Source organism: Schistocerca nitens, chromosome 8, assembly GCF_023898315.1.
Source record: "Schistocerca nitens isolate TAMUIC-IGC-003100 chromosome 8, iqSchNite1.1, whole genome shotgun sequence".
NCBI lineage: Eukaryota > Metazoa > Arthropoda > Insecta > Orthoptera > Acrididae > Schistocerca > Schistocerca nitens.
The window spans coordinates 382,340,773-382,363,190 of NC_064621.1; the positions used below are offsets into that span (position 1 = coordinate 382,340,773).

Genomic DNA, 22,418 nt, shown 5'->3' on the forward strand with positions numbered 1-22,418 from the left:
CCGCGTGAGACGACGCTTCATCCAGTCCCAAACATGCTCAATGGGGGACAGATCCGGAGATCTTGCTGGCCAGGGTAGTTGACTTACACCTTCTAGAGCACGTTGGGTGGCACGGGATACATGCGGACGTGCATTGTCCTGTTGGAACAGCAAGTTCCCTTGCCGGTCTAGGAATGGTAGAACGATGGGTTCGATGACGGTTTGGATGTACCGTGCGCTATTCAGTGTCCCCTCGACGATCACCAGTGGTGTACGGCCAGTGTAGGAGATCGCTCCCCACACCATGATGCCGGGTGTTGGCCCTGTGTGCCTCGGTCGTATGCAGTCCTGATTGTGGCGCTCACCTGCACGGCGCCAAACACGCATACGACTATCATTGGCACCAAGGCAGAAGCGACTCTCATCGCTGAAGACGACACGTCTCCATTCGTCCCTCCATTCACGCCTGTCGCGACACCACTGGAGGCGGGCTGCACGATGTTGGGGCGTGAGCGGAAGACGGCCTAACAGTGTGCGGGACCGTAGCCCAGCTTCATGGAGACGGTTGCGAATGGTCCTCGCCGATACCCCAGGAGCAACAGTGTCCCTAATTTGCTGGGAAGTGGCGGTGCGGTCCCCTACGGCACTGCGTAGGATCCTACGGTCTTGGCGTGCATCCGTGCGTCGCTGCGGTCCGGTCCCAGGTCGACGGGCACGTGCACCTTCCGCCGACCACTGGCGACAACATCGATGTACTGTGGAGACCTCACGCCCCACGTGTTGAGCAATTCGGCGGTACGTCCACCCGGCCTCCCGCATGCCCACTATACGCCCTCGCTCAAAGTCCGTCAACTGCACATACGGTCCACGTCCACGCTGTCGCGGCATGCTACCAGTGTTAAAGACTGCGATGGAGCTCCGTATGCCACGGCAAACTGACTGACACTGACGGCGGCGGTGCACAAATGCTGCGCAGCTAGCGCCATTCGATGGCCAACACCGCGGTTCCTGGTGTGTCCGCTGTGCCGTGCGTGTGATCATTGCTTGTACAGCCCTCTCGCAGTGTCCGGAGCAAGTATGGTGGGTCTGACACACCGGTGTCGATGTGTTCTTTTTTCCATTTCCAGGAGTGTAGTTAGTTACTGCATTTATAACATACTTCATTGAGGACTATATGAGAGGCGTTCAATGCGTAATGCAACACTTTTTTGTCTGAAAGCAGGTTGGTCTCATTCAGGATTCCATAACACCATGTTATTCCCCAGTCTTTCAGTTACGAAACCCTACTTTTCAACATAATCTCCGTTCAATGCGACGGCCTTACACCACCTTACTGGGAGAGCCTGTATGCCCGCATGGTACCACACTATTGGTGGATGTTGGAGCCAACGCCCTGCTGCGTCAATAACCTCCTCATCGTCCACACACTGCTTCCCAGGAGAAGGTCCTTCACTGGGCTAAACAGAAGACGCCGGAAGATGCGAGATCTAGGCTGTAGGCGGATGAGGAAGAACAGTTCGATCAAGTTTTGCGTGCTCCTGTCGGGTGCGCAGACGTGTGAGGCGTTGTCATGGAGACGGAGAAGTTCCTTTTTTTTTTGTGGTAACCGCAGTCGTTTCTTCAGTATCCTGAGGAGTCAGCTGCACGCGGGAGAGCGGACATGTTTGCGCAACCTTGTTGCAATGATGACAGAGGCGTCTCCCAACGACTTAGCAAGCTTTTGTTCACTGTTAGGTCTCCGTAAACATTCTGCAAGAACCTATAAATACCTCCGGTGTTCTGGTTTCGCACCAAATGAAACTCAATGACAGTTCGCTGCTTCGAGCGTACCTCCGTTACAGACGCCGTTTTGAGGGCTAAGTGTAGTGCCAGCACCTATGGGAGCTTCATGAAACTGTAGGGGCTGAAGGGGGACTATTCCACGACGTTACACAATAAAGTCCGCATTTTTTAACCGAAATTGGACGAGAAAAATAATATGTTGCGTTGCCTATAACGTCACTCGCACAGCAGAAACCAGCAATTTAGCCGTCCTGATCAGCTCTACTGCAAATTGGTCAAAATGTCTCATTTTGTTTTATAATTTTAATTTCATTTTACAATACAATAAAAATTGTGATACTGATCCGCAATTCAGTTCGCGAACATCGTGTAGCCCAGTGTTCAGGTACCTCGGAATTGTAACTCTCTACACATATTCCACTGTGGGATTTGTTGTTTACGGTATTGACTCACTGAGATGAAACTACATCATGCATTCAGGGAACATTAGATGGAAAAACGATATGCGCTGGGAGAAAACTTTCTTAACCACACATTACTAAACCCTCGTAAAATCTACAGTTGCACTAGGATATGAAACAGGATATTCTGTACTTAATTTGGTATGTAACATACCACTGAAGATCTAATAATTGTAATTCACTAATGCATAACCTGTACCTTGTGACTTCCTTTGAATAAAATTTGTAGTAGTAAACCTTACGATGGTTTAGCAACAACGAAATTTTTCCCCCTTTAAAGTTTTAGCGTTAAGCATTGTATAGAAAGGTGTGAACTATTCAGCAGGTTTTATTTTCAGTACACTTCAAGTAAAACTGAAAAAAACTGAGTGAGGAACAGCAAGTCTTCAAATTCAGTTAAAATGTTTCTGTATGACACTCCTTGTATTCTGTACAAGAGTTCTCGCAATAGTGCAGAAACTTCCTCTAACTTTCTAATCAGCATTCCGTAAACCGTATATTGACTTGTACCATGACAAAAAGGCTTTGGCTCGCATAACTGAAGGAACCTAACAAACAAATAGAGAGATATCGGACGCATTAGGGAAATCTTCACTGTTAATTTAAAAGGCAGATTATCCTTATAAGCTGCCTGTTATGTCATCTCATATGGTTATTCATATCCTCTCCAGCGTTTTCCATGCAGGAACGTTAGTACTCCATTAAGGAAATGGAATCTAAAGTCGTCCACAAGAAATACGGCGGATAGCGGAGACAAAGTAGCAGTGTTTATAATCTGCCTGATACGTTATCTGTATGTAATCGTTCACTGGAGTTCAGTTTTGCATCCTGCACGCTCAGCATTATTTAAATTCCTTCACTATCTCAAGAGCTGCGCGTCTGCGCGGTAGCGGGAGCTGCCTCACCTTACGACGCTGAAGCAGCGTTACGTGGCAAGGGCGTAGTGACCGCTGCCCGTCTCAAGAGGGGAAGCCACAAGCGGGGCCAGGCGAACCCGCGTGTCGGCCTGACTAGGCGGATCAGTTGGTCGGCACGCCTTGCCGACAGACAACTGCGTGCCGAGCTAAACACAGCCAGCTGTCTGGGCTGCCGTCAAACAGCTGGCACGTTGTTTACGCGTACTTCGCTTTCGGCCAATCACCGAGCTGTAACACTCCTCGTCTGAAAACTTTCCAGTTAGCTGTCTCAGCGACGCGGCGTCTTACTTCAGACAGTTAGTTTCATGTTTCACGAATCATTTTGCACGTAAATCGTAAATTAACGTTGACACCGCAAATGAGTTTGTACTTATGATTGGATGCTGAATACATCTGAAGGGGGAGAATGTCTTCAGCTCGCGTCTCGTACATTTTTTTTAAAGAAAAAAAGACTTACAAATGTGAGCTATTAGCTCATACCCGCCACCTTTTACACATTACAATAATAGAAATTCTTCTACGGATTAGGAGTCCTGTGTGGCTGGTCCCGGCGGAGGTTCGAGTCCTCCCTCGGGCATGGGTGTGTGTGTTTGTCCTTAGGATAATTTAGGTTAAGTAGTGTGTAAGCTTAGGGACTAATGATCTTAGCAGTTAAGTCCCATAAGATTTCACACACATTTGACTTTTTTTTTTGATTAGGAGTCGTCAGCGAGAAACTTTCTCAGTTTGTTTTCAAATTTTATTTTGCTGTCTGTCTGACATTTTAAATCACTGGGTAAGTGACCAAAAATTATTGTTACAGCACTGTGCCCCCTTTTTATGCTAAAGACAACCTCAATGTAGAGCAATGAATGTCATTTTTCCTTCTGGTATTGTAATTGTGTACATCATTGATCCTTTTGAACTGTAGTTGATTATTTACAACAGACTTCATTTTTTGCTCCTGTTTCACTGATTTCTGGGAAATCACGTTATGGCACTTGCCGTGTTCTCCTCGTCAGTGCCCAAAAGTAATGGGTAGGCGCTTGCTGTGATCTTGGTCGTAGACTGCTGAAGCCCGTGCGGTGAATTTGTCTCCTTACAATCTGACAGAAATGGCTTCATCAAGCCTCACTTACTGCACGAGTACGACGTGACTTCTGTTCGTCAGACACTGGCAGTCATCACTTCCGGCGGGTTATGTGTGCGGTCCCTCTGCGATATCCAAGATCCACCCTGGACACTGTTGACCTCTGAAACGCGAATACTTGATTGACCTCCGGTAATTTTTGAGCCATGCGCCTTGCACCGATTATCATCTCACGTACAAGTCATTCAACCTGCCACGTGCTGCTATGTTCACTAAGTACTTGTCTATAAGAGACTGCCTTCACGCCAACGCCATATGTAGCCCAACCTTCGGTCTTTGGCTGGGTGATTACGTGATGATGTTACAATATTTAGGGGATGACAGACAAGGGTCAATGTACCAATGTGAGGTAAGGGAGCCTAGTGCGGAAATGACCGAACCGAAAAGTACAAGCGAAAATCCTCTGAAGTTCCGCGTTAGCCTCGGCAGCGCTCCAACGGAGCTCCCAGTTGTCGACCATAGATAATTAAGTACGTAATTAGTAATGAATACTGATTGATGCCTAGGTAGCAGAATTCCTTAACTTTATCTACTTCGTGACATCAATCCTGATGTTAAGGTTTTCGCTGTTCTCATTTCTGAAGCTTCTCATTACTTTAGTCTTTCTTCGATTTACTCTCAGTCCATATTCTGTACTGATTAGACTATTTATTCCGTTCAGCAGATCATATAATTCTTCTTCACCTTCACTCAAGAGAGCAATTTCTTTAGCGAATCGTGTCATTGATACGATTTCGCCTTGAGGTTTAATGCCATTCCTGAACCTTTCTTTTATTTCCAGCATTGCTTCTTCGATGTATAGACTGAAAAGTAGGGCGAAAGACTACATCCTTACCTTACACCCTTTTTAATCCGAGCACTTCATTCTTGGTCGTCCACTCTTGTTCCCTCTTGGCTCTTGCATTTATTGTATGTTACCCGTCTCTCCCTGTAGCTTACACTATTTTTCTTAGAATTTCGAACATATTGTACCATTTTACATTTTGAAAGCTTTTTCCAGATCGACAAATTTCTATGAACGTGTCTTGATTTTTCTTTAGTCTTGCTTCCTTTATCAGCCGCAGTGTCAGAATTGTCTCTCAGCTGACTTTACATTTCTTAAAGCCAAGCTGATAGTCGTCTAACATATCCTCAGTTTTATTTTCTGTTGTTCTGTATATTATTCTTGTCAGAAACTTGGATGCATGAGCTATCAAGCTGATTGTGTGATAATTCTCGCACTTGTCAGCTCTTGCAGTCGTCGAAATAGGTTGAATTTTTATATCCTAAAGTCGGATGGTATGTCTTCAGAAAATGGCTCTGAGCACTATGGGACTTAAACTTCTGAGGTCATCAGTCCCATAGAACTTAGAACTACTTAAACCTAACTAACTTAAGGACATCACACACATCCATACCCGCGGTAGGATTCGAACCTGCGACCGTAGCGGTCGCGCGGTTCCAGACTGTAGCGCCTAGAACCGCTCGGCCACCCCGGCCGGCGTATGTCGTCAAACTCATACATTTTACACACCAATGTGAAGAGTCGTTTTGTTGCCTCTTCCCCTAGTGATTTTAGAAATCCTAATGTAAAGTTCCCCCTCCCCCCCCCCCCATGAACCATGGACCTTGCTGTTGGTGGGGAGGCTTGCGAGCCTCAGCGATACAGATAGCCGTACCGTAGGTGCAACCACAACGGAGGGGTATCTGTTGAGAAGCCAGACAAACGTGTGGTTCCTGAAGAGGGGCAGCAGCCTTTTCAGTAGTTGCAAGGGCAACAGTCTGGATGATTGACTGATCTGGCCTTGTAACAATAACCAAAACGGCCTTGCTGTGCTGGTACTGCGAACGGCTGAAAGCAAGAGGAAACTACAGCCGTAATTTTTCCCGAGGGCATGCAGCTTTACTGTATGATTAAATGATGATGACGTCCTCTTGGTTAAAATATTCCGGAGGTAAAATAGTCCCCCATTCGGATCTCCGGGCGGGGACTACTCAAGAGGATGTCGTTATCAGGAGAAAGAAAACTGGCGTTCTACGGGTCGGAGCGTGGAATGTCAGATCCCTTAATCGGGCAGGTAGGTTAGAAAATTTAAAAAGGGAAATGGATAGGTTAAATTTAGATATAGTGGGAATTAGTGAAGTTCGGTGGCAGGAGGAACAAGACTTCTGGTCAGGTGACTACAGGGTTATAAATACAAAATCAAATAGGGGCAATGCAGGAGTAGGTTTAATAATGAATAGGAAAATAGGAATGCAGGTAAGCTGCTACAAACAGCATAGTGAACGCATTATTGTGGCCAAGATAGATACGAAGCCCACACCTACTACAGTAGTACAAGTTTATATGCCAACTAGCTCTGCAGATGACGAAGAAATTGAAGAAATGTATGATGAAATAAAAGAAATTATTCAGATAGTGAAGGGAGACGATGGCTAGAGGACAAATTTAAGGATGTAGAGGCTTATCTTACTAGGGGTAAGACAGATACTGCCTATAGGAAAATTAAAGAGACCTTTGGAGAAAGGAGAACCACTTGCATGAATATCAAGAGCTTTGATGGAAACCCAGTTCTAAGCAAAGAAGGGAAAGCAGAAAGGTGGAAGGAGTATATAGAGGGTCTATACAAGGGCGATGTACTTAAGGACAATGTTATGGAAATGAAAGAGGATGTAGATGAAGATGAAATGGGAGATATGATATTACGTGAAGAGTTTGACAGAGCACTGAAAGACCCGAGTCGAAACAAGGCCCCCGAAGTAGACAACATTCCATTAGAATTTCTGATAGCCTTGGGAGAGCCAGTTCTGACAAAACTCTACCATCTGGTGAGCAAGATGTATGAGACAGGCGAAATACCCTCAGACTTCAAGAAGAATATAATAATTCCAATCCCAAAGAAAGCAGGTGTTGACAGATGTGAAAATTACCAAACTATCAGTTTAATAAGTCACAAAATACTAACACGAATTCTTTACAGACGAATGGAAAAACTGATAAAAGCCGACCTCGGGGAAGATCAGTTTGGATTCCGTATAAACACTGGAACACGTGAGGCAATACTGACCTTACGACTTATCTTAGAAGAAAGATTAAGGAAAGGCAAACCTACGTTTCTAGCATTTGTAGACTTAGAGAAAGCTTTTGACAATGTTGACTGGAATACTCTCTTTCAAATTCTAAAGGTGGCAGGGGTAAAATACAGGGAGTGAAAGGCTATTTACAATTTGTACAGAAACCAGATGGCAGTTATAAGAGTCGAGGGTCAGGAAAGGGAAGCAGTGGTTGGGAAGGGAGTGAGACAGGGTTGTAGCCTCTCCCCGATGTTATTCAATCTGTATATTGAGCGAGCAGTAAAGAAAACAAAAGAAACATTCGGAGTAGGTATTAAAATCCATGGAGAAGAAATAAAAACTTTGAGGTTCGCCGATGACATTGTAATTCTGTCAGAGACAGCAAAGGACTTGGAAGAGCAGTTGAATGGAATGGACAGTGTCTTGAAAGGAGGATATAAGATGAACATCAACAAAAGCAAAACGAGGATAATGGAATGTAGTCGAATTAAGTCGGGTGATGCTGAGGGAATTAGATTAGGAAATGAGGCACTTAAAGTAGTAAAGGAGTTTTGCTATTTGGGGAGCAAAATAACTGATGATGGTCGAAGTAGAGAGGATATAAAATGTAGATTGGCAATGGCAAGGAAAGCGTTTCTGAAGAAGAGAAATTTGTTAACATCAAGTATAGATTTAAGTGTCAGGAAGTCATTTCTGAAAGTATTTGTATGGAGTGTAGCCATGTATGGAAGTGAAACATGGACGATAAATAGTTTGGACAAGAAGAGAACAGAAGCTTTCGAAATGTGGTGCTACAGAAGAATGCTGAAGATTAGATGGGTAGATCACATAACTAATGAGGAAGTACTGAATAGGATTGGGGAGAAGAGAAGTTTGTGGCACAACTTGACCAGAAGACGGGACCGGTTGGTAGGACATGTTCTGAGGCATCAGGGGATCACCAATTTAGTATTGGAGGGCAGCGTGGAGGGTAAAAATCGTAGAGGGAGACCAAGAGATGAATACACTAAGCAGATTCAGAAGGATGTAGGTTGCAGTAGGTACTGGGAGATGAAGAAGCTTGCACAGGATAGAGTAGCATGGAGAGCTGCATCAAACCAGTCTCAGGACTGAAGACAACAACAACAACAACAATGTAACGTTATCCATACCTTCTGCCTTATTTGATCATAAGTTCTCCAAAGCTCTTTTAAATTCTGATTCTAATACTGGATCCCATATTTTTTCTAAATCGACTCCTGTTTCTTCTTCTGTCACACCATACAAATCTAAGAGTCCTTCAAAGTACTCTTTCCACCTACTCGCTCTCGTCTCTCAATTTAAAAGTGGAATTCCCGCTGCACCCTTCATCTCACCACTCTTCCTTTTAATTTCACCGAAGGTTGTTTTGACTTTCCTTTCCGTTGAGTCAGTCCTTCCGACAATAATTTCGTTTTCGATTTCTTTACGTTTTTCATGTGCGTATTGTCCGCCCCTGGTAGCTGAGTGGTCAGCGCGACAGAATGTCAATCCTAAGGGCCTGGGTTCGATTCCCGGCTGGGTCCGAGATTTTCTCCGCTCAGGGACTGGGTGTTGTGTTGTCCTAAGCATCATCATTTCATACTCATCGAGGAGCAAGTCGCCGAAGTGGCGTCAGATCGAATTACTTGCACCAGGCGAACGCAGTTATTTTCTTTGTACCTTGTTTTTCTTTACAGCTTCTGTGATTGCTATCTTTAGACATGTCCATTCCGCTTCAGCTGTATTACCTACTGAGCTGTTCCTTATTGCTGTATCTATAGGCTTAGAGAACGTCAAGCGTATCTCGTCATTCCTTAGTACTTCTGCATCCAATTCTTTGCGTCAATACTAATCTCTCAAACTTCAGCGTACTCTTCATCACTACTACATTGTGATCTGAGTCTACATTGTGATATCTGCTCCCAGGTATGCCTTACAATCCAGTATCTGATTTCCGAATCTCTGTCTGACTATAATGTATTGTAACTGCAATCTTCCAGTATCACCCGGCCTTTTCCAAGTATACCTCCTCCTCTTGTGATTCTTGAACAGAGTATTCGCTATTACTAGTTGTCTCTCCTCTCTCATTGTCATTGTATTGTGGTACAAATATCCCTGTTTCTCTAATCTTTGGAACAGTTTTGGAAACATGGTGTGAGCCGGATGTCTTCTACGCGGATATTTGGTCCTGTATAACAATTCCGCTTCTCTGCTTCTTCCATTTGCTTGCACCTATAGGAAAATCATCTCTGCAAGTTCCGTCACAAAATACAACTCTATTTGGTAGGGGCTGATCGATTTTAGTACCTCAGCTTATATATATATATATATATATATATATATATATATATATATATATATATATATATATATATATATATATATACTGCAGTCCCCTACAGTACAGGCATTGTGCAGCAGGACTGTTCATGTAATTAGTGGAGTTTTTATCCCATCCTCTACACCTAAGTGCTGTTCAGGATTACCTGCCATACAGTCTTAGCAACAGTGCCAGTAAATGTATTCCACTGTCAGATGTATCAAATGATTTACGCTAATAACTTTCGACTCGGTCTTTTCTAGACCAGAGTCCCTTACATCAAACTGATATATTTACCTTTCTCCATCATCCTTGAAAGTTTGTAATCCCATCAGTGAATCACCCACACACAGAGCATGTTCAAATGAGGGACTCGTTCACGAAACTTTTGGCTACTCGGTTTCGTTGAGGTTTTTCATACTGTGTTATATATTTTGCAATCCAGTAGTGACAGCTGTCTCCTAGGACTGACTGCAGCTTATCGCTGGTGTGCAGATGCTGACAGCACCGATATTTCTCCACATGCTGTGATAAAATGTCCTGTGCTCTAGGCCGTGCGTCAGGGTTCCGGCTACTTGAATGTTCCGTTGAAGTTCACGGAGTATCGATGTATTCAGAAAGCGGCCGGTGTTTTCAGTAATCTTAATTCGACATCATACTGCGCTGCCATGCCTGTTCCACAAGGTCACTGTTGATGATGGTCGGCAGCACGTTGCCGTCTTCGACATCTTGAAGACTACGGGAAACCTGCCTGCTATACAATGCGGCGTCAGCTTGCTCCTGCAATGGATGGAGCTGGCAATGAATTTCGATCGCTTTCACTTGTATGTGCATGTACGCAGAAACTTCACCACAGACCTAGTTTCAAACTTGTCAGAAATAATAGCTGCAATTGGCCAGCTGTCATATCTTCATCGAACTGAACTGACAAGTATGTAAATATTTGTGAGTATGAATTTTTTTCTCCTTAAACTTCAGTACAACGACATGTTCAGTATCCTCGTAAATGCGATCCATGGATGTATAAAATGACTACTTCTGTTTCGACCTTACGGCTTTCACAATATGTGCCCAGTTATATTTTAGGGTACCCAGTATTTCCTTTCTTCTGTCACTATGACTAGACCGTAGTATCTCTCACTGCAACAACTGTCAAGCTATGACTCAGGGACCTTAGCTGGACGGCTGTGGGTGACAAAGTAGTTCACAGGCGGGACATGCTAAAGGACCTTGACATTCCCACAGTGGTTGTTGTCATTTTCACTGAACGTAGCCACTGTTTGTGTATGTGTGATGTTCATTCTCAGTGAAGAGTCATTCTTTCCACGTTTGTGTGTCTGCTGTACACGTATGTGAAAATATTTCCACATTTTCGGGATATTCCGTCGCTACTTGTAGGTGCATAGACATAAGAAAAACTGCAATACACAGTATTTATGTTCCACAATAATATTATTTAATAGTTCGTTGTAAATCAGCTCTCGATCTTCTAGGCCGCTCTCAGACAAATTGAAACTATACAGCTAGTGCACTCAACTATAGCCAGAGTTTATATCAGTACAAAGATTGTTTTTCCATGTATAAGTTATCATGTATATATTACGTCTGCACAAAAACACAAGAATAATGAATATATATTATTCTACACTCAAAGATTTAAAGTATAAGAAGGTACAGACCAGACATGGTACACGATGAGTCTTAGCACAGACTGCTACGTAATATGGACAAAGTAAGTGGTGAATGTCGTGAACAGGGAAAAAGAATGGGACAGAGAGGAGAAATGAGTCAGTGTAATGTGGGAGCTATACTATTTACGACAGGTAAATTATCTTGTGGTGCAAAAAATATTGCTTATTCGAGGCATGCTGCCGCAGGGTGGTATATCCGCAACTGTTTGGTACTAAGAAAATTGGATGGTTTTTTATTTCGCGCCATGTATGATGTGCAATTGCTGCTGTGTAATGTTTTTTTAATGCATTACTGTGGATTTGGTACCAAAGGTTACACTAATAATGTAGTTTATAAAGCTGTAACTGTTTTGTGTCTTTCGGCTTGACTTATTTTTAGACAGTATGCGGCTAACATGCAATAATGAGCAGCATATTTTAGGTTTTAGCGTTGACTCCCAATGTGCAAGGTAGTAATGGTTGCTACTATACCCTGCTATAAAAATACAAGGTTGAATACCGAGGCCCGCGGAATGTCATCGGCTCCTGGCTTTGTATGTTGCATTTTGAGGCAACGTTATTTTGTAAAAAAAAAAAAGTTAAATTTCCAGTAATGTAATACTTATATTTTCATTTGTATGTTACAATATTTTGTAAAAAGAGAATTTTCAACTTCTTCTGTAATGTAAATTTCATATTTCTTTACTTCTAAGAAACTTATCAATAAATAACAATGGTTGCCTCAGCACCACTGAAAACTAACACGCAGCCATATGTGCTTGCGCATATGAATGAGGACGACATCTATGAAAATGTCCTGTTGACTGCTGTAGGTAATATTTGCCAGTCTGGTTGTGTCACTCACTTGCAACTAATATGAATGAGGGTACTTGTTGCCCACTGTATACTTTGCTGTACAGAAGATAATGTAGCGTTCTGACACCATATTGTACGAATAATAACGGTTAATAGCAAGGTATGTCTAAAAGCAAATGACTACCAATAATATGGACATACATAGTGTTTGAACACATTACTGTAAGACAAGTATTTTGCAATTTTAGATGTGTGGTTACAGAATGGATATGTGAGCACGAAACCTGTAATCAATACAGCAGAATTTTATATGACTGATATCGAGACGGACGAAATAAAAAATTACCGAATTTCTCCAAAAAATATTAAATGATTGCTACTGATTTCATAGCTCCTTTATTTTTACACTGAAGAGCCAAAGAAACTGGTACATCTGTGTAATATCGTGTAGGACCCCCCGCGAGCAAGCAGAAGTGCCGCAACACGACGTGGCATAGACTCGACTAATGCCTAAAGTGGTGCTGGAGGGAACTAACACCATGAATCCTGCAGGGCTGTCCATGAATCCGTAAGAGTACGAGGGGGTGTAGATCTCTTCTGAACAGCACGTTGCAAGGCATCCCAGATATACTCAATAATGTTCATGCCTGGGGAGTTTGGTGGTCAGCGGAAGTGTTTACATTCAGAAGGGAGTTCCTAGAGCCACTCTGTAGCAATTCTGGACGTGTGGGATGTCGCATTGTCCTGCTGGAATTGCTCAAGTCTGTCGGAATGCACAGTGGACTTGAATGGATGCAGGTGATCTACAGGATGCTTACATACGTGTCACCTGTCAGAGTCGTATCTAGACGTATCAGGGGGTCCCGTATCACTCCAACTGCACACGCCCCACACCTTTACAGAGCTCCACCTGCTTGAAAGTCCCCTCCATGGATTCATGAGGTTGTCTCCACACCTGTACACGTCCATCCGCTCGATACAATTCGAAACGAGACTCGTCCGACCAGGCAACATGTTTCCAGTCATAAACAGTCCGATATAGGTGTTGACGGGCTCAGGCAAGGCGTAAAGCTTTGTGTCGTGCATTAGTCAAGGGTACACTGCGGGGGCGTGGTTACTTTCGTCCATTACCTGCACCTATCTGTGAACTCGTTGCAGCAGATCGCCGGTAGGAAAGCCGAGCAAAAACCTACCGTACTGCAACTCGCACCAGGCTGCATACAACGTAACTATTCCTAGAATCGGGAAAAGGTCTTAATTTTGAATGAAAGGTGGAAATACTGGCAAAACTTCGGAATATTCTGAATCTTGATAATTTACACTTTCACTGCGAAGCCCGTGCTAATCTTAAAGCAGTCACGCACAAACGCTTTCATTCACGTTAGCAAGTTTATGGAACATATTTCCCGAAATCTGAACAGCTACCAAGCACGGATTGTTCTTAAATGAAAAGGTTCGCCATGTTGTTAAGTTTATTGGTGTCCAATGGACTCAAGTTTTTGGTCCCTTATCTGCTCAATGTGGCACGAGAAATTACTGTCTTTTCTCATACCAAAATTACTTAAAAATCCCATAATTTCTAAAAAAAAAAACCACCGGAATAAATATGCCTTCACTTTAAAACCCTTTTGAAACATGTAGCACAACTAAAACCGGCAAATTATAACTTACTTCGGAGCTCATACAACACACGACCGTACCATTGAAAGGCTGGACTCTGACTGCTTTAGACTGCTTTAAGCATTCTGTATCTCCAAGAGAAAAGACGCGTGAAGAATACTTCGTTCTGATTGGTCAGTTTTCTTTAAGGCCAATAGAAAAACATTATTCTCCCGCGTTAGTCCGTGCTTTTCGTGACTAACCAATCAACAAATAACACACTTTCGAACTTTACTTTTTCCGCAAATAAATATTTAACAGTCTGATATTTTGTTTATTAACTATTTTCATTCTCAATCAAATTAGCTTTCCTTTTACCATAAACTTCCTTAATATATTATGATACAAAACTCCCCGTCGTCTGTATTCACTCTGTCTTAAAACTTTCTCACACTAGTTCGTACAGCGTCCATCAGTAGAACAATGACCTACATATTTACTTTAGATCACGTTCACGCATCATTCACACTACTAAAAGCATATAAAGAAACAAAAAATCCTTCAAGAAATAGACCGACCAATTCACAAAAACATTCTCTTGACCTATTTCTTGAATGTTTCTGTGCACTACTGGACTCTGTTGGTCAAAATTCTTAACTACATTATACGAGGGCCGTTCAGAAAGTAACCTCCGGTTGATTTAAAAAAATACATCAAGTTAAATAAAAATATTTTAATATATACATCTTACAACTACATCTTTGCACTATTTTTCTACATAGTCTCCATAGCGATTGAGGCACTTATCGTATCTCTTCACAAGCTTTGAAATTCCTTCTGCATAAAAATCACCCGCTTGTGCCTGGAGCCAGCCTGTGACCGCATCTTTGAGCTCTTCGTCGTCATCAAACCGCTGTGACCCGAGCCATTTCTTCAAATGCATGAAGAGGTGATAATCACTTGGCGCCAGGTCTGGGCTGTAAGGTGGATGGTTGATAACGTCCCACTTGAAGGACTCAAGAAGGGCCGTTGTTCTGCGAGCAGAGTGAGGACGGGCGTTATCGTGCAAAAAAACGATACCGGAAGTCAGCATACCACGGCGTTTGTTCTGTATAGCCCGTCGTAACTTTTTTATTGTTTCACAGTACACGTCTTGATTAATGGTCGTACCACGTTCCATGAATTCAACCAACAACACCCCTTTGGCATCCCAAAACACCGTTGCCATCAGTTTTCTGGCAGAAAAATCTTGCGAGGCTTTTCTTGGTTTGGTAGGCGAATTTGAATGTGCCCACATCTTTGATTGTTCTTTTGTCTCAGGGTTCACGTACTTAATCCAGGTTTCGTCACCGGTCACGATTCTGTTTAACAATGGTTCTCCTTCGTCCTCATGACGTGACAGAAAGTCTAATGCAGAGGCCATTCTTTGAGTTTTGTGGTGGTTGGTAAGAATTTTGGGCACCCATCGTGCACAGAACTTACGGTAACCCAATCTTGCTGTCACTATCTCGTACAAGAGAGTCTTAGAAATCTGTGGAAAACCAGTAGACAACTCCGACATTGAGAAACGTCGATTTTCACGAACTTTTGCATCAACTGTCTGAACGAGTTCGTCAGTCACCAATGATGGTCTACCACTCCTCTCTTCATCATGAACGTTTTCTCGTCCACTTTTAAATAAACGTACCCATTCACGGACAACTCCTTCACTCATAACTCTTGGTCCGTACACGGCACAAAGCTCACGATGAATAGCTGCTGCAGAATATCCTTTGGCTGTAAAAAACCTTATGACAGCACGCACTTCACATTTGGCGGGGTTTTCTATTGCAGCACACATTTCAAACTGCCACAAAAACTAAACTAGCGCAGGTACAACGTTCACTCGACCACGGCTTGATGCCGACTGACCTGTTGAGTGCGTGAACGCACAGATGGCGTCGCTACTCCCCCCACAACCCGCACTGTGACCAATCGGAGGTTATTTTCGGAACCGCCCTCGTAGTTCTTTCTGTTTAGTCCTGTCCGCTACTGTCCTCTAGCAAGTGAAACTTAGAACTACATACTCGACTGAGCCCGCTTCAGACCATCTGTCAAAGTGCATGCATGGGAGTCATTCTCGCAATACACAGGCTCTAGACAGGAGCGGTGAAAGGGGCCACACGTCAACACGAGTAGACCTTGCGCTCCGAAAGCCCGTATAGATGATGTTTCGTTGAATGGTTGGCACTCTTGACACTTATTGATGGCTCAGCATTGAAATCTGCAGCAATTTGAGGGAGGGTTGCGTTGAACCATTCCCTTCAGTCGTTGTTGGCCCCGTTCTTGCAGGATGTTCCTCTGGTCGCAGTGATGTCATAGACTGGATGTTTTACCGAATTCCTAATATTCACGGTAGACTTGTGAAATGGTCGTATGGGAAAATCCCCACATCATCGCTTCCTCGGAGATGTTGTCTCCCATCGCTCGTGTGCTGACTATAACACTTAAGTTCAAGCTCACTTAAATCTTGATGCCATTGTATCAGCAGTAACCGATGCAACAACTGCGCCACGCACTTGTCTTACATAGGCACTGCAGACTGCAGCGCTGTATTCTGCCTACATAGATATCCCAGTATTTGAATACGCATGTCTATACCAATTTCTTTGACGCTTCAGTGTGTATAGATACATTGCTAGAAACAAAATGCAACACTCTCGAAAACTGTGTTCATTGGCACGAGGGTTTGTAGTGTTATTGTTTCATTTTCCACAGTCATAGGAAATCAGATGGCGCTCAGGAAGCCTGTATGTGCACCTTCAAAAATGGCTCTGAGCACTATGGGACTTAACATCTGAAGTCATCAGTCCCCTAGAACTTAGAACTACGTAAATCTAACCAACCTAAGGACATCACACACATCCATGCCCGAGGCAGGATTCGAACCTGCGACCGTATCGGTCGCATGGTTCCAGACTGCAGCGCCTAGAATCGCTCGGCCACTCAAGCCGGCTGTGCACCCTCTGTTGTGACTCTGTAGGCAGTAGCTGTACCGAGTTTACAGGAGAACAGTGTTTGCAACATTCATTCTAGTGTACAACCAACACCCACCGACCAATACGTACACCTGTTGAACAGCTTCATCCGTTTAAAAGGGGTTACGTTGTGGGCACACGGGAAGCTGAATAGACAAGTCTTCAGATTGCTACACGTGTTTGGCATAACGTATCGGTGGTGTGTTGCTGCTTTCAGAAGTGCTCTGTGGAACATCACCCCACGTGTAGACTAAGTTCCGGACATCCATGCAGTATAGAAGGACGTCCAGGTAGACGCAATATGCGAGAAGCGGTGGTCGACAGGACATCATCCAGGGACAAATCCCGACACATGCTGCACCTCTATAAACTGTGTAACAAATGCAAAATTTCTAGGAATGAATATTGATTCTCAGTTGAAGTGGTGTGAACACACAAAGGTACTTGCAAACAGCATGTCATGAGCATGTTATGCCCTTGGAATCCAGTCATCTGTGTGTAACATGCAGTGTCTTTTAGTTACATACTATTCATATGTACACTCAATTCTTAGCCATGGCATTCCTTTTTGGGGAACAAATGCACAAAATATGAACAAAGTTTTCAAATTCCAGAAAAGAGTCATAAGAATAATAACCAAAACTACTAGTCGAGCTCATTGTAAAGATCTGTTCAAAACACTGGGGATTTTAACTGCTCCATGTGACTACATTTACCAGTCAGTAGTACACATCAAAAATAACATTGGTAATTACTGCACAATCAGCTCTGTCCATGACCATGCAACAAGAAATAGAGTCAACTTACATTTACTGAGAAAAAATAAACATAAAACTCAAAACAGCATTTTCTACCAAGGAATAAAACTGTACAATAAATTACCAAAAGAGATTAAAGAAATTGCAAAAAATACACTTATTTAAAAAGGCAGCTAAAAAGTACCTATTATGCAATACATTTTATACATTGAAGGATTACTTAGCTAAAACAGAGTAGGGGTTTGATAAAAAAAGTTTTGCAAATAAATAGTAAGAATAATGATTATAGCCGGCCGCGGTGGCCGAGCGATTCTAGGCGCTTCAGTCCGGAACTGCGCGACTGCTACGGTCGCAGGTTCGACTCCTGCCTCGGGCATGGATGTGTGTGATGTCCTTAGTTTAGTTAGGTTTAAGTAGTTCTAAGTTCTAGGGGACTGATGACCTCAGATGTTAAGTCCCATAGTGCTCAGAGCCATTTGAACCATTTTTAATGATCATAAAATATCCTACATTCCGCATAACACCTTCACTTTATGTTTTTTCCTTCTTTTTTCCTTTCTAGAAATACTTACCCCCAAGCTAGGCGTACCACAGTACTAACACCTCTTCCTCTTTCTGAGCTCAACATCTCACTCATTATGGAGGGATGCTGACTCAGTTTTTCAGGATAGCAAATGGGAAGTTGCGGTACAGAAAGTAGCCCAGAGATCACCAGTGTGTGTGTGTGTGTGTGTATGTAGTGAGTGAAGTGTTAAGAAACAATGTGTGTATAGTGTGTGCAGCGACTGATAGTGAGATATGAGTGAACAGTGTGGCATTACATTATTTAATGTTATTTGTAAAAAAAGTATTGTGGACCAGGAGTAAATCTAATTATTGTCTCTAACTAGAAGCCTGTGAATATATGTGTATAGGAATTAGATTATTTTAAATTGATCTAAATTTGTAAATACTTTGACATGTCCCATATCCTCACAGATGAATAAGACTACTACTACAACTACTACTACTACCTGCTGTGTCATCAGGCAGCAATGGGAACCGTCTGCTTGGAGCAGTATTAAGATGACGGGTGCCAGGCTACCGCTGACACCACGACACCGCCAACCACGGCTGGCTACTCTGGTGTCGTGAAAGAGTCGACTGGAGAGTGGTATGATACTCTTTTGTCTTCAGTATTGAGAGTAGATTCTGTCTACATGCAAGTGATGGACATACACATCTATGGCGTAGACCTGGTGAGCGGTCTATTCCGCAATACATTCGCTCCCGAAACACAGTCCCCACCATAGGCTTTATAGTAAGAGGTCACATTTGGTGTTTTTCCAGGGTCAAGTAACCATATCTGCTACATTGCACAGGCTGTCATCCCTACGCTACTGTCGTTTCTTCGACTGGAAGGTGATGGACTTTTCCAGCAGGAAAATGCACATCCACATACGGCTGTTGCCACGCAACGTGCCTTTTGTGCTGTGCAGCTGCTCTGGATAGCAAGATAACCAGATTTCTCGCCCGTTGCACACGTGTGAGGGGATGATGAAGCGGGAGTGTACACTTTCTCCAGGAGCTGCAAGAACCATTGCTAAACTGCAACAAAAGGCGCAAATGTTTGGGACAATATATCACAGGATGTAATATGGCACCTTAATGATTGTTTTCACGCGAAAATACACGCCTACATTGCGCCAGAATGTTATACACAGTGTGCTGATGAGACTTTTCGGGCGCCCTTTACTGTGACGTCCGCGTTTCATTTGGTCTGAATGCGTTATCCTATACTCCTATGACGAGGAACTACTGTCACCTTACTTGCCAGTAAAATGACTTTTTCCTTTAGAGTGTTGCATTTTTATCCAGCAGCTAGTAAAATGTCAGATATGTTTGAAAAAAAAACATTTTTGTATATAAACTCTCTCTGGTGTTGTGTGGACTATCTGTTTAGTCTTAAGTTGTCTGGAGATGGCCTACAAAGCTGAAATCTGGTTCACAACGATCTATGAAATAAATATTCTTGTGGAACATCAATACTGGTGTGCTTCAGTTTCTAATATGAAAATAATTTATTTTCCGGCATAACGACACACACACCATTTTCAATACGAAATTACCAGCTTCGGTCATCACTGGCCATCCTCAGGTGGTAAGCAGCTGCAGCGATTCACTCCCACTGCTGGTAATGTGGGAGTGAACCGTGGCATGTGCTTATGACCTGAGGAAGGCCAGTGACCACCGAAACTGGTAATTTTGAATTGAAATTTGTGTGACTTCGCCATAAAATATATTATTTTCCAAACATTCAGTGGCGTCTCCAGGACGACAGTCACATCGAACTTCCAAAAATAACTTACGTGTCATCCTGGAAAGGGAGGCCGCTAATTGCTTTCAGTGTTACAAAGCGACTTTTATAATCATTTGCTGTGTGTGCTGCAAAGCAATTAGACAATGCGAATTCAGTGGAAAATGTCTTGCAGGTAAGTAGTGATAAAAACGGTTAAGTGCTTCGAGGAATGGCCATAACATTCAGTATGACTGGGTGTATGTATAACCCCAATCACGTTTTACGGTGCGCCCTTAAAGACTGAGCAGCAAGTTGTAAACAGCTCGCCACCTAATTTCCAGGCGAGAGCAATAGGCTCTGCCTTTTGGAGAGGAAAATTTCAAGCTGCACGGACTTTAAATCAGATCTAACTCACTCTCGATCATGGGAGGCGATACACTGCGTTCGCACTTACAAAGGGTCCCAAATTATTAGGAGACTGAAGCTGGACAAGGGGTTCCACACTGATAACACTGATTAAGGTTTATAAGGTTTTCATACGGTTAAGGTTTTCATACGGTTTTTGCTATTGTAAATAATTCACGTTTTGTTTTTCGAGGACAAAGTTGCATGTGCGCGCTGGGCGAGTAGTGAATAAGATCCTTGACTCTGTGTCCCCAGTCTGTTGTGCAGTTCTGGGGCATTCTTATTAGAGGCAGAGTAGCGAGCAGTTTTAGAAAGGGGGATCTGACATTTCTGAATCTGGGAGAAATTATCTAGAATACTCTATTATGGAGATGGGAACTAGTTTATAAAGCTATTTTATTGATTTCAAAATGGTAAAGATCAGCAATCAGTCGTTGTTTCCGTTCTATTTTGATCAGAGCAGATACTGATTTCGGCTATTAACTAATCTAGTAACTAGAGCAGATGCAGTTTATGGCTATTAACTAATCTAGTAACTAATCGAAATCTGTACTGCTCTAATAAAGCTAGAACGGAAACGACAACTGGTTGCTGCTCTTTAGCATTTTGAAAGTTATATCACCGTCATGGAGCGCATTCTACTTTCCTAACGGAAGGTAATTTGATGATTGTGTTGATTGTATTGATGATGAAGATTTTTATAGAAATATTTCAGAGTAACCCATGCACGCGCAAGAATGAAGAATCAGTAATAAAAGACACTTCCTAAACGTGCAAGAAAATTACCACAAACAGGAAACCAAGGCAGAAAGGAAAATCCTAGTACACATGCTAAACAATTCACCGTTTACACTAATAGATAAAATAATAGAATAACACCCCAAAGGACGATTATTATCACAATAACAATAATAATAATACCACTCAAAACCTTTTCACTCACTTGTCCATCGACCCCTCCACAGAACATTTAAACCAAAACTCAGATCATGTGATCACCAAAGCTATCAACCACTCTCTGACATTCGTATTCAACACTCAACAAGTCAAACCACCAACCATCCCCCTCCAGTGTATATCACAAAGAAGAAGAAGAAAGATGGTGAACAATGTCAAAGAAAAAGTTCGGAATACAAAACTGTAGTTATGTTTCGGAAATGAAGTGGTAGTGGCACTTCCAGATGAGATGAGAGCAGACGCAGATGCCAACAGACTGTAAGTAATTACTTATTCACATAAAAACGCGATGAGAACTGTTTGTTAATCTAAAAATAACAGAACTTAGATGCCTTAGAGTAAGAAAAAGCGAAACGCGTCTGGAAAAAATAAATTAAGTTGCAGCAAGAAAAAGCGGTTTTATTTACGAAACAAGTATTCATGAAATGTTTGTTTGTCAGCACTATGAGTTGAAGAAAATATTTGTCTTTTAGATAAGTAATAATATTCATGTTTGTGTTCATTTGATCTCTTTGTTTTCATTTTGTCACAAATAACGCAACTGGTTTAAATGTCTGTAATTTTTGTAATGAGTGAATTTCGTAGTTGTTAGAGTCTTATTACCCTGTACGGTCTTTTTTTTTTACAATAATCAGAGTTTAAATATTCAAGAGCGCTTTCCTTTAAAGTAAAACTCTCCTCCATCATTCATAGTAAAGTTTTGTATATTTTGTCGTGAAAATTTTGTTTCTGAAAAGCAAAGAAAAATTTAGAGTAGATTATTTTTTCTTAGCTACTGCATTTTGCTACTTTCAATTTGCTTTGAGAACATCGGCACACCAGACATAAAGTACCATCGTGAGCAAGAGGTAAGTTACTTTTCTTCCAAGAGAGATCTCACTTTACATTCTTGTGAGCAAGCACTACGCCGTCACAATGTTCAGGTTTTGTACTAAGTAAGCAAAGTAATTTATAGTGAACAGTGAAGGTAATATTAAACAGTTATTTTCTTCCGTGTTGAGCAATATTTTATTTCGTGAATATTTCGAGTCAGACATTGCAGTCCGTATTACGTAACTTTCATAATATACTTCAGTATCGAGTGTCAGTTAAATCGTTTTCACTGACGACATAACTATTTTCTTTTGGCATTTAATTAGATTCATTGAAATTATTTCGAATTCAGTATTTCATTAAGATTTAAGTTTTATTTGACAACATTGTTCACATGCGCAACACAGGGCCAATCAACAGTCAGTTTTCTCAGAATTCGAATACGATATCCATTGCGCACGTC

At 42.4% G+C, this 22,418-nt stretch overlaps 1 protein-coding gene across 2 annotated transcripts in view; it reads right to left on the reverse strand.

Moving 5' to 3' along the window:
• LOC126198666 (glutathione S-transferase 1-like) overlaps window positions 1-22,418 on the reverse strand; it is a 65,085-nt gene that overhangs the window by 36,728 nt on the left and 5,939 nt on the right. The window contains exon 1 of one of the 2 annotated variants that reach the window (XM_049935150.1): window positions 3,128-3,264. The exons of the other annotated variant lie outside the window; for it this stretch is intronic. The gene's annotated coding sequence lies outside the window, so the exon portion shown is untranslated. Of the gene's footprint in view, window positions 1-3,127; window positions 3,265-22,418 lie in introns of those variants that run through there. 2 annotated transcript variants of the gene reach the window in all.